At 30.2% G+C, this 17,906-nt stretch overlaps 1 protein-coding gene and 3 long non-coding RNA genes across 7 annotated transcripts in view; 2 read left to right on the top strand and 2 right to left on the bottom strand.

The window, feature by feature from the left end:
• LOC145736045 (uncharacterized) overlaps window positions 1–17,906 on the bottom strand; it is a 108,674-nt gene that overhangs the window by 35,724 nt on the left and 55,044 nt on the right. The gene's annotated exons all lie outside the window — the stretch shown is intronic.
• LOC145732915 (uncharacterized) lies at window positions 6,102–11,721 on the top strand. Its single transcript, XR_014179077.1, has 3 exons — window positions 6,102–6,197; window positions 11,484–11,510; window positions 11,579–11,721. It is a non-coding gene; the product is annotated as an uncharacterized LOC145732915 (long non-coding RNA).
• LOC145732925 (uncharacterized) lies at window positions 12,945–13,596 on the bottom strand. The gene is made up of 3 exons (XR_014179079.1): window positions 13,450–13,596; window positions 13,277–13,312; window positions 12,945–13,220 (listed from the first exon to the last, which is right to left on the bottom strand). It is a non-coding gene; the product is annotated as an uncharacterized LOC145732925 (long non-coding RNA).
• LOC145731414 (uncharacterized) lies at window positions 14,021–16,712 on the top strand. Of its 2 annotated transcripts, XR_014178798.1 has the most exons (5): window positions 14,021–14,159; window positions 14,297–14,332; window positions 14,389–15,822; window positions 16,338–16,373; window positions 16,437–16,712. It is a non-coding gene; the product is annotated as an uncharacterized LOC145731414 (long non-coding RNA). The 2 variants fall into 2 exon arrangements; XR_014178797.1 differs by lacking the exons at window positions 14,021–14,159; window positions 14,297–14,332 and having other exon boundaries at window positions 15,702–15,822.

Below are 17,906 nucleotides of genomic sequence, written 5' to 3' on the forward strand. Positions count from 1 at the left end.
ACTTTTTGAGATACAGTATCTTGGTAACATGAAGAGCTAGAGAGGCGAGTTTTGACTAATTTTATAGTATTTTTTATCCTTTTTCTAATAGCGTTTTATCGAAATTGATTAGAGTTCAAATAAATAAGTTCCAACCTTTCAAAAATTGAAAAAATGACATTTTTGGTCCAAAGTGCAATTTGTGCATTGGCAAATTTTTTTTAGTTCCAGAAGGACTCCAATGTATAGCAAAAGACATATTTAGTAAAAAAATGTGCAAATAAGCACTTTTTTATTGAAAGAATTGGGGGGTATTTTGTATTAAGTATTTTGAGATACAGTATCGCTAGTTAGAGAGACAAGATTGACAAAACTAGCAGATTTGTCTAATAAAACGACACTTATTTAAAAATCAACTAGAAAAAAATTTAGGAAGTCAATCCAACAAAACATGATAAAAAAAAGATTCTCTATTTCATTTAAATCTTCGACCTGTAGCTTAATAAATTTTAAATTGTGGTGAGAAAATAATGATAAAGTAAATGAAAAAAAGTAATGAACTTGTTGCGAAAAGTCTAGATCTTTTCTAACCAGTTCCGAAATATTTAAATTTATGTGACGGATTTATTTTTACAGAACGATTATACTAAGGTATAAACAAGTTACACAAGAAGACATTTTTGAAACGAAATACAAACTGTTTATTAAAAACGAAAATAGGGTTTGAGCAAATTTTCCGTTATGCTTAATTCTGCGGTCTAGTGTATTTTAATTACCTACTTATGTATTTATATAGGAGCTTTGCCTATATCTTACCAATTTCTAATTCATTCATATAATAATTCACAAAAACGCCGACACTCTGAATTAAAACTGAATAATTCGGTGTTGAAAATTTAAGCATGATTAACACAATCGGTTCCGACAAAATACGCTTGGACCTTACCGCTTGAATAAATTAAAGCAGAACCTCGAATAATTAGATTCGAGATGAAAATTGTCGACCTCTAAGCAATAATCAAACTATATGTTTCGACAATAAACGTATTTCGAAACCTACTTATTGGAATTTAAATCGAGAAATTATACTGTTGCAGAGTACGTTTCTACGAGGACTTACCATTTTTCGAATTCCTCAATGAAAACCGTAGTAACATCGTTGTGTTTTTAGCGGAGGGAAAACCGAAAACTATCTGAGCTGATTGTTTGCCATAGCAATTTCAGTGTCGGTATGAAATTTCCTTACAAACAAAGGGTACGTCCAAAATATCTTATTTGAGCGAGTGATTTGTGCCGGTATGTTTGACTTTAATATTTATAAGTCTTTCGAAGACACAAATAGTTCCGAGAAGTTAATGGGAAATCCATTAACGTCAAAAATATAATAGAGCTAGTTAGCGAACATACAACAATTGGGATATAAATTATCTTGGTTGTGGCTCGTGTTGACATGATGATTACTGAAGTGCAAAGAAACTAAGGTTTTTTCGCATGCAAGGTCTCGCAAGCCCTTTGTTATTTTGCTTATAAAATCAACGATTACCATGCTAATGTTGATGACAACAATAACACATTTTTTTGATTATTACCTTATTCTAAAGTCATGAATTCCTGATCGGAGTGGTGGAAGAAAATGGACTGTCATAAACTCTTGGACTGGGTTTGGATCGTAAAATCTGGGACAGGATGGTCAAATGTCAAGAAGAAACGCTAAATGGTATGGATATGAGGTGTTTTCACCGTTTGTCTGGTTTAATGTGGTACTTAAGTTTAAGTATACCAGAATGAAATCTGAAACGAATTTCTAGGTTTAATGCTGGAATAACCTGTAGATGCATTCAATAAAACTATAATACTATCGAATTAACAATATAAATCTTAAATAAACACAAACATATTAAAATTACAGTTTAACGACCTGGTTATTAATGTAAGTTATTTATTCTAGCGCCTATTACATTCAACACTTTGGTTTTCTTAAGTAAAATCATCAGTTTCACTAGTCAGCACACTACTTCTAGCTAAATTAAACAGGTTTTACACATAACTGCAGTATAAAGCTTGTCCATTAAGTGATTACTTTAATAACACATTTACTAACTATAAATAATAAAGTGTCATTAACTGTACTTTTACCAATCCTAATAGTATATTATGTCAGTGAATTGTTATTATGGTGGTTCAATGTTTTATGACTATTTGACAGTTAACCGTTACCTATTGTTACTATTGTAGATTGTTTCCATTTTTCAGTTTTCAGTGTGTAGTAGCGGTGTTCGAGCGATGACAAGAAAGCATAGAAGTTTCAGGGTAGTATAGTAAAAATTATCCGGATTCTAACGTTTCTCATTACTTGATTATATGTTTTAGCAAATTGCTTGACAATCACAACTATTAAATTTGATTGTGAATAGTATATGTAATACATCGAGTAGAAAAAATAAAATAAGTGGAATATTTCTATAAGAAAGCATTCAAAACATTAAACAAATTGGTATGAAAGAAGTACAGTTCATGGGACGATAAAGAATATAAAAAAATGGCACAAAGTCATTGGTCAGAAAATTAAATGATTTGGTAGAATATCGGTGACATTGTTAATACTGCATAACATTGTGACATTCTATAGATAGTTTTCTACTTTAAATAGTTCATATTTTATACCTAGAGGCATGATATTTTCAGTAAGATCAACTTATACAAATACCAAACTGTTACCATTCACACTGACGATTACTACCTATTTTACCTAAAGTTGGTCTACTTTTATCGAATACATTTTATTTCAAATCTAACAAGACGGAATAAAACAATTACAACTACAATTTTAATTATTTGCTCCACAATCTGATAAAAGCTATTAACATTATTTGGTATCCATGTACCATATGGCCCTCGTTCTTAATCTACCTATGTGATTTATGAGAAAATCAACGGTGAATTATCATAAATCATGCTTCGCATAAGAATTACACATATTGTTATGAAAGCGTGTCCCCAAAGTCATTTAATAAAATGTTGCAAGATTTTGAATTTTAATAGTTGCAGTTCTAAAGGTTAAAATCAGTATTTTTTTACAATTTTACTCTAAATAAACTACAAAACCATTAAATTATGGAAATTACGGGTATATAAAAAATTAATAAACTCCTACTTTGAAGTGGAGAATTTGAAACAACCTAAAAAACCTGGTAACTAAACAATAATAAAGTAAATTAAATGACTTACATTACCAAGTTTGAATAAGCAAATAGTTATCATACAATTATCGTAGTTTTAATGGCATTATACAGGATGTTTCAAACTAGTTAACTAAGGTCGTTCATAACTATAGATTATTGTAAAATATTATGTTTGTTTAATTAACTGGATTTTATCGGACACCTTAATATCATTTCTATTGTTTTAACCTGCCTTGGTTTTTTTTTAGAAAAAAACGGTGTTCAGTTGCAAATTGTTCATAATTGTCATTACAGATCCTTTTTGCAAATTTCCATAAATATTTTTTGCAAACTGAATTCAATTTCATTATATTTTACTCTGTTAAGGTGCATACAGCAAAGCGACTCTTTGGGATATGAACAGTCGCGTAAGCGAGAAACCTTTTGTCATTTAAAGTAGAAGCACACTTATTAGCTTTGTTCCGGTTGATCTTTAGTGTAAAGTTGATTTGAAAAACGTAGTTAATAACATAATAATTAAAAAATATAAATTACTTATTTTAATCACTAATTTTGAGAAATTATAATTTGAAGCTATGGCAGACATTGAAAGGCAACTAAAAGTGGTAGGAAAATGCTAAATTGTCTGATAGAAAACTACAATGTTAAGTAAAAAACAAAACTATTACTAATAACGATTAAATATACAGTATTGAATAGTTTGTTGTGACATCTAATCTAATTTTCTTAAAAACCTGTAGGTACACAAAAATGGTTGCAAAATTTTATTTAATAAAATTAAGCTGTTTTATTGCAAAAAAAAATCTGTAATATGTGTCAAAACAAGTAGTTTCTATAAACATATTAAACCAGTTTAGTTAAATTAGACAAAACTACTCATTTTCTTATGTTTGAAAATAATGTTGAAATAAAGTTGTGTGTAAACTGTTGAAGAAGATTGCAAAAAATGCTATAAAGTGGCCGCCACATTCACCAGATATCATGCCACTAGATATTTTAAAGCAGTCTAGACTCAAACCAGAACTAATATTTTTTTTTTCTTAGAAGAAATGTGTTGGAAAGTTTTTTAAATCCCAGCTTCTCTAGGAATTTTTAATGCTTCCCTTCAAGTTTGTCAATGAGTAAGTTTTAAGGTGAATATCATCAAAATAATACTTCCAATGGAAACAATAGAAAACATGACACCACCATCTTGTAGGATCTTGGAATATTCTACAATAAGTCAGCGGACGGGAGAAAGTATAACTTTCTGCACTTTCTATTAAAATAACTACTAGCAAACAAAAGAATAGATGCAGGTTGACGCGTTTCTTTCTCATTCCAACCCAAACTAATTCATATGTGCCATTTTGAAAGTGAAACCAAACAAAAGCATTGAGTTTCAAGTAATCTGATACATTCGCAGAATACCATAGAAAACAACAGGTTTCTACGCGATTCATAAACTCTTCAACAAAAGGTAATAATGTCAAAAACATTGTACTGTTTTAACTAATGGTACCTGTTTAACCAGGCGAGGTTGTTAATGCCGGTTCTTCGTTCCGGACTACCCGCATGGTACCGAGTAAACTGGTCGTTGTCACGCTATAGAACACTGTGTAAATTCCCTCATTAAAATACGAGAAATTAATTTTCCATAAAACTGTATTTGGCAGTCTGTTTAGTATATTATATCATGCAATCTTACTGTGACCGAGTTGAGAAAGAACCGGTCCGAAAATCTACTTTTTTGGACCAGGTGGACTCAATTTTTTTTTAAATTTAATAAATTAGAAAAATACAGGTGGTATTTTTTTTTTGGGGGAGTAATGGCAACAGCACTATAAAAAAACTCATCTTATGTAAAGTGAAATGAACAAGACAAACAATAATCGCAAATTTCCTACGTGTTAGTACAACTATTCAGTCATGACATTGCCGCGCTATAGCGCAATTTATGGGAAATAAATAAGCCAATGGCGTATAATTTTTCAATATTTTATTTTTGATTGGAGCTTTAATAATTAAGCAAAAGGTAATGGAATAATACACTATTTGTGGAAACAACACTTATCTAATTTATGTCAGGGTGTGTGAGTGTATGTAATGATTTAATTAGAGATCGTATCTTTTCGTTGAAGGCAAAATTGTTGTCTATACGTAAATACACTACCGGAAAATTTTAATAATAATTTTATTTGGAACCTTGAATTGGTCTTTGTTTAACTCGTAAAAACTACTGATTGTAACCAAATTATGTATGTAAACATGTTAGGTGTTAATTAGATAATTTAGTGTAGTTTTACTTAGTTGTAACGTAGTAACATCATTTATAGAACTTTAATCTGCATTAGGCATTGGTATTATTTCTGTAACTTGAGTTCGATTTTCGTCTAGTTTTCGTGATTTTTCAGGGTTCGTGGTTTTTGCATATCAAGTTTTAACTTAGAATTCGATGAGTTTACCAACAAAGGGACATAACTTCTTCTAATAATGTTTCAATTTCAAACAATTTTCTATGAATATTTTTACAACTTGACATTTGCAGAGTAAAAACAGGAAATCTGATACAAAAAAGCACGATAAATAATGCTGAAGACAATTTTAACCGAAAGTTTTAACTTAACTAGTTATAGTATAGGTAGATTCATGAAGATTAAACTAATTTTTCTATTTTCCTTAAAACTTGTAAAATAAGTAATAAAAAGTGTAATAGTTCACAAATAATTAGCGAAAAGCTACAAATTTTCAAAAAAGTAACTATTTTACTGCAAAACAATAATTAACTGACAATTAACAAACAAGGATATTGCATTTAACAGACAATATTAATATGGTAAAAAGTGATAATTATAGTACGAACTCATACAAGCAGCAAAAATTTTGAAAAATGCCTTTACATCAAAAAAGTTGTTATTCAGCTTAGCTGCACTATAAATATGGCTGTACTATAATGTATTTTTCAATTTGAACTTTACTTCAACATGGGTTTTACCAGCAAAGTTGTCTTTACAGTTTGGGCTTTAGTAGTGGTTGGTTCCCTTTTGGTCACCACTGGTAAGTACAATATTATTCAACAAATTTCTTAAAATAACTGTAAATTTCAAAATTCAAAACTTGACGTATTTTATAAGAATTGTTTATTTATATGATGATCGAAAAGAGACAATTCATAAACATAGGAGGAAAATTGTGACTATAGCGTATTCTTATGTTTGTTTTTTTTTTCTATTACATAGTACATAGTAGAGAAATGACATGACATGATAAGTGTCAAAAAATTGTATTGTTTAGGTTCAGTTCAACTTTAAACTATTTTCAATTGCACTCTAAAATTAGCATTGGCGTATTATAGTTAAACTTCAGAATGATGTAGTTAACTGGTCCGAAAAAATGTATTTCCTTTTTTAAAAGTTAAATAGTGAGTTGGATTCCAAACTAATTTTTGATGTTTCTTTACTAAAATTCAAACGCTTTGTTCAGGTTCAGTTCAACTTTAAACTATTTTCAATTGCACTCTAAAATTAGCATTGGCGTATTATAGTTAAACTTCAGAATGATGTAGTTAACTGGTCCGAATATTGAATTTTAGTAAAGAAACATCAAAAATTAGTTTGGAATCCAACTCACTATTTAACTTTTAAAAAAGGAAATACATTTTTTCGGACCAGTTAACTACATCATTCTGAAGTTTAACTGAATTACTGACATTTAAAACTAGACCACCCTGTACATTCACATATGGTCTAACAATTAGATAATAGTGACTGAGAAAATTTTTACTTACTCTCACCTGTTAAATTTTGATTAAACACCAAGAAGAATTGATATTGTCCTGTTGGTCAAATACACACCTCATAAAATCATGGTATGTCAGTCATAACATCTTGATTTATATCCATTTGTGGTATTTAAACCGGAAATCTAACAAACCTGCTATTCAGTATTGTGCCTGGGTTACAATAGTAATTTGCTTGACAATACCTAACATAATGTTTCAGCAAGGTCTTGTCGTGTGAAAATCTGCATGGACAATCACTGTTTGGTCGTCAAAATATATTTAATAGTAATTTCACCTATCTAAACTATGACATTTATTGCTGACAGGAAATTAGATGTATTTTGTTAATGCTGGATTTAATTGCTTTTTAATTACCATCGAGAACCCTGGTTGTACTGAATTAACATATTCAGAGGCGTTTGAAAGACGATACTTTTGATCCTGAAATTCCCACTCGATCATAAATAACGCAAACATTGTGCACAAGTAAACAAATTAATAAATAGATACAACTAATCACCTTCGAAAAAAATAGCCAATGTTAAATCGTTACATACAGTACTACCGCAACCAAGTCGTCACGCCTCTCTCCTATTTATCCGATCTACCATTAATTACAACCATTAAGTAGCCTTTAGCTCGTTGGTCGTACCGTACGCAAGCGTACCATGGTTCGTATGAAAAGTTGTTAATTTCGCGGTCATTATGTAACACCTTCTTACTGGAGAATTGTTGTTAGACAGTGGCGTACGTGCATTGACTACCTAAAAACTATCAACAGTGACTAGTTCCTATTGGTCGCTATTAACCAAAGTAAAATCTGATTGGGCTCACTAATACTAACTGTATTTAGAAGATTTTGCAAGATGGATCTCCAGCACTGTGTCCTTTCAACAAAACTCGATTAACATAATCCAAGCATAAATAAAAACAGAGGAGCTTCGGGTAAAGACACGGCAAATAAATCGTCGACAATTAGCGTGGGAGTTTGAGAAACAAATTGCTCCTCTGGTTATGCAAGCTCCAAAACCAGAAAAGAACTATTGATTGTTTTCCTTGTTCTCTGATTGAATGTATTGAATAAAAATTAAATATATAACAGAATATGATCGACAAATCAATTAAAAGTGGGTGTATGTTTGCATCTAGAGTGATTAAAAGGTTTTTAAATTATTGTATTATGATAATGTCGAGCAGGATTAGTCAGAGAAGGTTTACATGGAAAACTGCTTTGATCTGAAAAAAAAGGAATGACGGCAGACATTATTCTTAATATTGTGTTAACCATTTCAAAATTAGAATAGACCTCATTTCTTTAGGATTTAATTAATATATGAAACATTAACAAGAATGAGACTGATTTTGACGTATAAAGTGACACGTTTCAAAGCAAAATTGCTTGTAATTAGTAATGTAAAGGTCAATTTGTTCAAAACAAAAACTGAAATTTACTCATGGTATATTGTTTTGTCATTGTTTATAAAAAGTGGGTTAAACTGAATTTTTGTGAAATTTTTTAAATACCAATAAAAGATAAGAATTATTATACTGTAGTAATTATAGACCCTTTTTAGGGTAAAATAAAATTTGCTGGAACCACTTTCCGAAAATGTCTTCTCAAGTCAAAAATTCGTTGAATATTCTTTTGTAACTGATGTGGGTGTTGCAGGTTTAGTTTGCTACCGCCTTAATTAGCTCTAATTGGGCTATCGCATATCTCACGCTTGAAACTGCGTGTGATTGGTCTAGTTCACATTACACAGCTGTGGTTAAGATTACCTGCGGTCAGTAATTTCATATCCATTCAGCCAGCTGAAATTGCCTGGAAAAATTAATAAATTAGCAAATATTCCTATTCTGCTATTTTCCAGGAATACAAAAAATAAATTTGTATGGTCATATCACAACCGTTTATGTACCAACGTTCTTAAATTTAAATTATATTTTTTTACTTAATTTTAATTTACATAACTACTATGGCAGTAATATTTTTTTGTAAAACCCCAACCTATTTGTACATATTAAAGTGATCTTGTCTTCATTCTAGAAGTGTTTAGAATTTGAAAAAAAAGGAATAAATAAGAAAGTTAAATAAAACAGAAGAAAATATTGAATAGAATAGTTTTATGGAAAAATTGCGTACAGTTTTTATGAGTAAATCAATAAACTTATTTTCAAGTTACCTACCACTTAACGATTGATTTATCATTCATTCAAATTTTTCGAAAATGTTGATATTTTTCCAAATTTTGCTACTTTTGCCATAGGACAGTTTAAAACATCTGGTAGTGAAGGAAATAAAAAGAAAACTAAATCACCGATAGTTTGTTCATTGTTTGTTTGATTTGTCCTTTTTATACCAAAATTGCCATTATGTCTAACATGTTTCTTTGTTGTATTCGTTTATCTCTATTCAGCCTACATACATGCACAATACTTACGTTTATCGAAAGCTCTCAGGTTTCCAATTTTTTTAATAGTCTCCCTTTTGTATTCTCAACCACCCAACTAGTGTATGCTCTTTCAATTTTATCTTTATGTACCTGCATGGTATAATCGTTTCCATTTTTCTGCAATAACTGCAAGTAGTAAATGAACTATTTAATTGCTATAAAACACAACCTTTGTGTAGTTTATTACACAGTTTTGAACCCAATTTTTCTTCAACTGAACTTATCGAAATAAAAATGCACGATGGGTGGCCGTTGGTCACCATTTTAGCCACGCTACTCTTATTAACCTTTCCTCTTTACTGACCGGTGCAATTTTAACATGCGGTAATTTCATGCAAATCCGAATAGAGATATTAAAATTCCGCGAAAAGGTTTCGCCAGCTTATTTATACAGGGTCGTGTGAGGCAGAAATTTGCATGTCGAGATACGGAATTGAGAGCCACCGCGTAACGTCGGAACCAGTCAGGCGTTTGTGTCGAAAAAATCGGATTGGACAGGTCCCAAAAGCGAGGTGTTGAACAGTAATCGCTTTCATATACAGATCGAGCTGTCAGATAAGATTGATCTGCACGTACACATGTAGAACGAGCTGCTGTATCTGCGGATCATGTCAAGGATTAAGACCGATAAGTCGGCGTCACTTCTTTTAAATCTAAACCACAGTTTAGGCAGTTTTTTTATGTTTAACAGTCTACAAACTCATCTAGAATTTGAAACGCTTTATAAACAGCGTCCAGGTTTAAGACACATTTCTGAAAAATAAACTTGAGTAGAGTATGATGAAATTAAAGATTTGCTAAAAAAGGCCATTTTGAGAAAGACAAAACTGGCTGTTTACAAACTTGACAGCCATTTTTTGTTTTTGTATGAGCAATCTGATTTTAAAATAACTAAACTTTGAAAAAGGTAGGTGTAGTTATCAGGCTCATTTCCATTAGTGTCACTAACATTAGCAGCTTCAAATTTGACAAGTTCATAAATATTGATTTGAAAACGTATCGTTTTGCTCTCAATCTTTACCTAGAAGCTGAAAGTGCTATTTCTTAATTCTCGACTTTAAAAGGGTTATCTTTATATACATTATTACATGGTAAAAGTTGATATTTGTTTTTTTCAGATAAGTACAGAAAATTTAGGTTTATAGAGACAAAGCAAGAAAAACAATAACTACCGACAACAACATGTAATTATAACAAAAAAATTTAAAAAACAACACAACAACCAACAAAATTATCTCTCTTTCCTGGTATTTTGCTCTGTTTTTGAGAGTATTGGCAAGTGACAATTTCACAAATATAAAAAATCACGAATTTTTCTATTATTTTAAATTTAAACTGCTGTTTCTGCTTTGGAAGGCCTAAGAGTTAATTTTATCAACAAAACTAACTTCAGTACTGAAAATATTTTGAGTACTAAATGTGAAATTTAATTATCATTACTTTGAAAGTGGTCTGTAAAAAAGTAAAGTGTATTTTCCAAATTTGGAATTTTTTGAAATAGTAGTTTATTACCATTTTGGACTGTTTTAATACTGAAACTGAAGACAGTTAAAAATAATCGAAGACTGATCATTATTTAATAATACCACAGGTTAAAGAAAGACAAACATACAGGCAAATCACTACAAAATTTGTCAAAAACCATTTTCTAAAACTAAAAGTAACTCGAACTTAACCTTTCCGAATTTTCTTTATGCAACAGTAATAGTATATTACGTAACTAGTGCTTTAAGAGACATTTTACGCCCGACATGGAAAAAGTTACTCACGAAGCCGCGTAGCGGCGAATGTGTAATTCCATTACAAAAAAGTTTTTAGCTTTTTTTTCTTTTTTTGTGCAGTTTCAAATATTTTCTTAGTTTTGTTTGTGTCATTGTAACTATTTTTACTTTATCCTCTTTATCTTCCATCTTATCCAATTTTTTTAAGTGTTTTTTCCACTTTGCTGATATATTTTTTGTTATCCGTTATGTGCTTACTACTGTTTTCGTATATGTGTATTTATCGTTTACTTAAGACCGGTACTTTTACCTCCGGATAAATTTATTCTTAGGCTAATTTCTATAGAATTCATAGAATTGATCAATAGTAATTCAAGTTAATTTTTAGGCTGTTCTTCGCTATACATTCCAGAAGGTAAGTTCAAATTTATTTTTATTAAGTTCTAGAATATCTGATAATATGCTAATTATTTTTTGGTTTAGATGTCGTAAAAGATAGACGAGACGTTCCTGAAGAAATTATTAGACTCCTTGCTGGTGAAAGCCTTGGTCGTTAACAAGAAATATAAAACAACTATTTGATAGTAGCAACTAAAATGGCAATAAAGCTTTATAAAACCAGTAAAGTACAGATTGTATTAATTAAAGATATTAAAATTATAATAAATAACTTAATACCTACAGGGTGTTAAAAAAATACGATTTATGCAAAAACGCTCCAAACAGATATAGTATATTACATACTCAGGTGGAAAGTGGCATTTACCCGGGTGGAAAGTGAGTACTTTCCACCTGGTTTAAACATAAGAAATAACGTTATTACATACCTGGTTGAAAATAAAATTATTTTTAATTAACTACAAGTCGAGTAACAATAACAATAAAGGAATCAAAAGTTAAAAAAGTTCATTAAAAAATTAGCAAAAAACAACCTGTAGTTAAGAAAAGACATTAATTTTTTGGTTTAGTTCATATTAAAACTCTAGGCAAAGTAGTACCTCGCAGTATGTACTGCAGACTTATTTTTTTGTGTGTTACAGTGAACATTTTTTGTTCAATGTAGTCAAAATTGACAGGAAACTTACTGCTATTTTAATGAAATTTCTCTGTCATTATTCCATGAAGATTATTGGTAAGCTATTTTGAAGCTTACTTACACGTATGGTCGTATGCACCTATTTAAGCAGGTTTAGGTTAAATGTTACTTTGACTAACAGATCGTGCAATAAAATGTCACAGTCAAAGTAACATTTAACCTAAACTTGTTTAAATTTCCTTGATGCATACGATGGTTACACACTCGAATTTGTGACACTTTGTATAGAATGCCCTTGAAATGTTTATTCACTTTAAAATGTCAAATTTAAAACAAAAAAAAATTGAGTACATTAAGATAATGCAACAACAACTATGAAGAAAATGCCTTGCCTTGGCATTGTATATGTTAAGGAGTCCAACAACTAAATAAAAAACACATTCAAGTAAATAAGAACCAAAATTGTACACAATTTATCATAATTTTAATGTCAAATTAGGTTATTTCATGACATTCTCGAACCTACGTATCTAATTTTGTAAGTAGAAGTGCTAACTTAAGTACACAAAAGTAAATAATGTACACAAAATTATTATTATTGATTATAATGGAAAATTCCATTAAAATGCTAGTGAGTTTTCTGTCACTTTCAACTGTACCCATATTGAATCTTCTGTTGTATTTTTACATTCACTGTCGAGAAATAACACCTTATTTGATATAAGAAGAAATGATTTAAAATTATTTCAGCTACCCAATGCAGTGAGTTGCAATTTGCAAGACAACAAATTTGCAGAACTTTCTATAAAAATGTAACCATGAAAAATTTACTTTTATTAAAAATCAAACTTGACAATATCTTGATAAAATTCGAAAATTTTGGTACAAAGTTGATTAGAGATTTTTTTTCTACTACTAACTATTATTATTTCATAACATAAACAGAATGGTTTTCATCATATAATATTATATTAATTTGCACTATAAATGCAGAAACGACCCTTGTAACATATTATTTCTTTAGAACTTATACAATATTTTCAATTTTAGTTAATCCGTCTCCCACTTTCTGTGCTACTTTTTCTGCAACTATAAAAAAAAAATTAGAAAACTTTATTGGACATAAGATAAATGAAATGTATTACTCTTTTTAATAATCATTCCCTGGGCAGCTGGAAAACCTAAAAAACATAGAAAATTTCATTTATTAGTTTGCATGTACACTTTTGAGTTTTTGAAATATTACAGAAGAAGCAATTGCTTTACCAAATATGTACTTTATATATAAATAAGCAAAATTTTCTCAAGTTCTACTCACCAATATTATCGAAAAGCGTACAAACTACTACAAAAACCCATATTGCTAGAATAAGCTGTCTTGTAGTAGCCATGTTGAAACTGCAATGTCAAACTGCTTAAAGAGCAACGATACAACGAATATTTATATTAGTATCAGCAGCATAATATATGGTGAAAAACTGTGGATAAATAATAAATTATTACATTCAGCAGATAATTTATATGTATAATGATTACCGTTAAGGAGAGTAATAGTTGCCTGTCAAAATCCCAATAAATTAGAATAAGTAGTTTTTTTCTGTATGAAGAAAATCAAATAAAAATAGGCTAAGTAACAATGCACAATGATAGGCAAATGTTTTGAAGGTGACAAATAAACCCTCAAAAGTCACATTCAAAACATGTACCATTGTGCATTCTTACGTCATCTTTTTTATTTGATTTTCTTCATACAGAAAAAACTACTTATTCTAATTTATTGGGATTTTGACAGGCAACTATTACTATCCTTAACGGTAATCATTATATAAATTATCTGCTGAATGTAATAATTTATTATTTATCCACAGTTTTTCACCATATATTATGCTGCTGATACTAATATAAATATTCGTTGTATCGTTGCTCTTTAAGCAGTTTAACATTGAAGTTTCAACATGGCTACTACAAGACAGCTTATTCTAGCAATATGGGTTTTTGTAGTAGTTTGTACGCTTTTCGATAATATTGGTGAGTAGAACTTGAGAAAATTTTGCTTATTTATATATAAAGTACATATTTGGTAAAGCAATTGCTTCTTCTGTAATATTTCAAAAACTCAAAAGTGTACATGCAAACTAATAAATGAAATTTTCTATGTTTTTTAGGTTTTCCAGCTGCCCAGGGAATGATTATTAAAAAGAGTAATACATTTTATTTATCTTATGTCCAATAAAGTTTTCTAATTTTTTTTTTATAGTTGCAGAAAAAGTAGCACAGAAAGTGGGAGACGGATTAACTAAAATTGAAAATATTGTATAAGTTCTAAAGAAATAATATGTTACAAGTGTAGTTTCTGCATTTATAGTGCAAATTAATATAATATTATATGATGAAAACCGTTCTGTTTATGTTATGAAATAATAATAGTTAGTAGTAGAAAAAAAATCTGTAATCAAGTTTGTACCAAATTTTTCGAATTTTATCAAGATATTGTCAACTTTGATTTTTAATTAAAGTAAATTTTTTATGGTTACATTTTTATAGAAAGTTCTGCAAATTTGTTGTCTTGCAAATTGCAACTCTTATATTAATTTCTTATATCAAATAAGGTGTTATTTCTCGACAGTGAATGTAAAAATACAACTTTCAAGATTCAATATGGGTAAAGTTGAAAGTGACAGAAAACTCACTAGCATTTTAATGGAATTTGCCATTATAATCAATAATAATCATTGTGTAGATTGTATACTTTATTTACTCTTGTGTACTTAAGTTAGCATTTCTACTTACAAAATTAGATACGTAGGTTCGAGAATGTCATGAAATAACCTAATTTGACATTAAAATTATGATAAATTGTGTACAATTTTGGTTCGTATTTACTTGAATGTGTTTTTTATTTGGTTGTTGGACTCCTTAACATATACAATGCCAAGACAAGGCACTTCTATTAAACGTTTCTTCGATATTTCTTAGGAAATACGAGAACACCATCTAAGTTTTGTTAGTATTGAGAAGTCTAGTAACATAGCCTCAGCAAACATGTCAAAACAATCACTCAAATGGTTACTGGTGATTGTAATAGTTGTGTCGTCCGCGTAAAAATTATATTTTGTGGAATATTGTTTTTTGGTACAGGATCCAATACTACTTTTTGGGGGACTTTCTATCAATGCAGTCCATTAACTTACATGACCAAAACACATTCGACCATTCCATTAATGATCTCTCCCAGACTTGATATCACCGCCAGAAGTGGTATCTGGCAATTAATGGCGAGAATTTAGAAAACCCTTGGTGTGATGTAAAAAGGTTTTTGCATGGGCATTGAATATCACATTGGGAACGTTTAATTGGTGTTCAAAAAGCTGATAGTAGAACAAAGAAAACTAAAACTTATCTACTGAAAAAACCATGCTTGGCTTAAATTATTGCGCTTTTGACAGGCACTATTGCTATCTTTAATGCTAAAAATTAAATAAATTATGTGCTGCTGAGTGTAATAATTTACTACATTATCAACAGTCACTAATATTTTTTTAACATATGCGTATATTGTAATATTATTATAAATATGTAGTATAGGTACGATAGAACAGTTTGTATTACAATTTCAGCATGGCTACTACAAAACAGCTTATTTTTGCATTATGGGTGTTTATAGTGCTGTTTACACTTTTCAATAATATTGGTAAGTAAAATTAGTTTAGACCCGTTTTTGACACCTTTGTAAGGTCTTTCTCTCTTATTTTTCAAACTTAAGATTCTGTTAAAAAAGTGACATTTTTAAATTTTTTCCTGTTTTTCAAAAACGATTCAGCTGACGGTATGTCTAATTTGAGATGTTAAATAAACGAGATATTCCACAAGAGTGTCAAAAATGAGACACACTGTACAGTTTTTGGTATTATATCACCAAAAATATATGAATTTTCTTTTGGCCAATTAAGTACATTTTTACAGAGTTTGGTCGAAAAACGTCACACTCAAAACCAAACTGAACTAAGTTTAAGAATATGTTGCGGCAATTGGTTATTTTGTCACTCATTTTACCTGGTATTGAAAAATTTAAATACGTGTTCAAGTACATTTATACCATCCATAGTTAAACGATATATTAGACATGATTTTCTATATGGATATGCTTGTAGCTTATTAAAATTTAATTGTTAGAGCAGCCAAGTTATAATGTTAAATATTTTTTAGGTTTTTCAGCTGCCCAAGGAATAACCATTGAAGAGGGTAATACATATTATTATTAAAAATATCACCAACAACATTTTATAATTGATTTTTTTTTAATAGTTATAAAAGAGTTTGCCCGGGAAGAAAGAGAAAGACTAGGCACCACATTAAGCCCACCACCCCTTATATTTTTATAAACAGTAATGTTGGGTAATAATCTGTATATTATAAATGTAGTAACTGTTGTTTTTGACCGCATTTATAGTGTAAATATGTAGTTAAACGGTAGCACAATTATGGTATTATGTTTGTATCAGAATTTCTGAAAATTGCACATATTAAAATGTTTTTTAGGTTTTTACCGGGGATTTGTCGGTCAATAAAGAATTCAAATTTTGTATGTGTATTCTGTATAGGTACACTGATTTGTTAATAGTAATAATAGTTATAATATAAAGAAAATGACATGAGGGTCAGCTGTTAACTATTAACTAAAGCGTACTAACAGGTCTAACAACATCGGTGGGACAAAAAAGTAGCTGTATACTGAGGCCCTAGGTAACGTACGTAACCATAACTATGCAGATAATTATAAGTTTAGATAGTTCTTAACATACACCAAGCACTGGTAAATATAAAGTGCTACGTGTCCTGAATTGAGGCCGTTTGAACCATGTCCTGCATAATCTTTTTTCAATTTAGTACTGTCAAAAAATAGCAACTCTTTTTAGACAATCCTATTGCTGATAGCACAGACATTGCAAAGCCAAATTCAAGAACATTCAAGAAGGAATCTTAATATCGAAATTAGCTAGACAATCTCTAGAGACGATTTATACACTAAACAACATATTTAAACACCAACCTAAGATAGCTGGGACGACACTAAATAAGCAATTTTCAAAAATAAGTTTGAACACTTTTGGGACAATAAAAAATGCAGCAGATCACCTAGATGACCTCCGTTCCTGAAATTTTTTAACGGATTCTTCTTTGCATCCTGATAAAAAAGGCGGTTATATCTTCATAGCATGCTACGTGATAAATGGTTCAGACACCCAACAAATCGTGAACAACAACTTTATCATTCGATCGATGGTCATAAGCGGCCTTGGTGTCAGCAAAAATTTTTTTCCTGGACGGTTCGTTGCTTCAATGGACACGCAACCAGACAGACAGTAGTAGTAAATCGGCATTTTTACAACTTGAATATTAATTCAGTCGCCGATGTTGCCCGATAACATCAGACACGTAGACATTTTTGCTGTTAATAAGGACATCGTCACTTTGATTTGAATTTTAATCATTTACAATAAATTAATAATTATGGACCCGTCTTCGAGACTTGACCGCGATTTACATATCATCGCCTCGGAGTTCGTCCCTGTATGTGGGAAAAGAACCCGAAAAAATAAACAGCCAGACACACCCCACTTCACACTTTTGTAACCACAATGTATTAAAATAACCAAAATACTGTCTTGGCACGTTTTTATACCTTTACGACCGCCATTGTTCGTTTTTTTGATGGCTTATTGGCAGCCACTCCGAGTGGTCTGTAAATTTTTATTGTTGCTTTTACAGTGTTTA

Source organism: Ips typographus, linkage group LG1, assembly GCF_016097725.1.
Source record: "Ips typographus isolate SLU linkage group LG1, UJ_Ityp_2.0, whole genome shotgun sequence".
Lineage (NCBI taxonomy): Eukaryota > Metazoa > Arthropoda > Insecta > Coleoptera > Curculionidae > Ips > Ips typographus.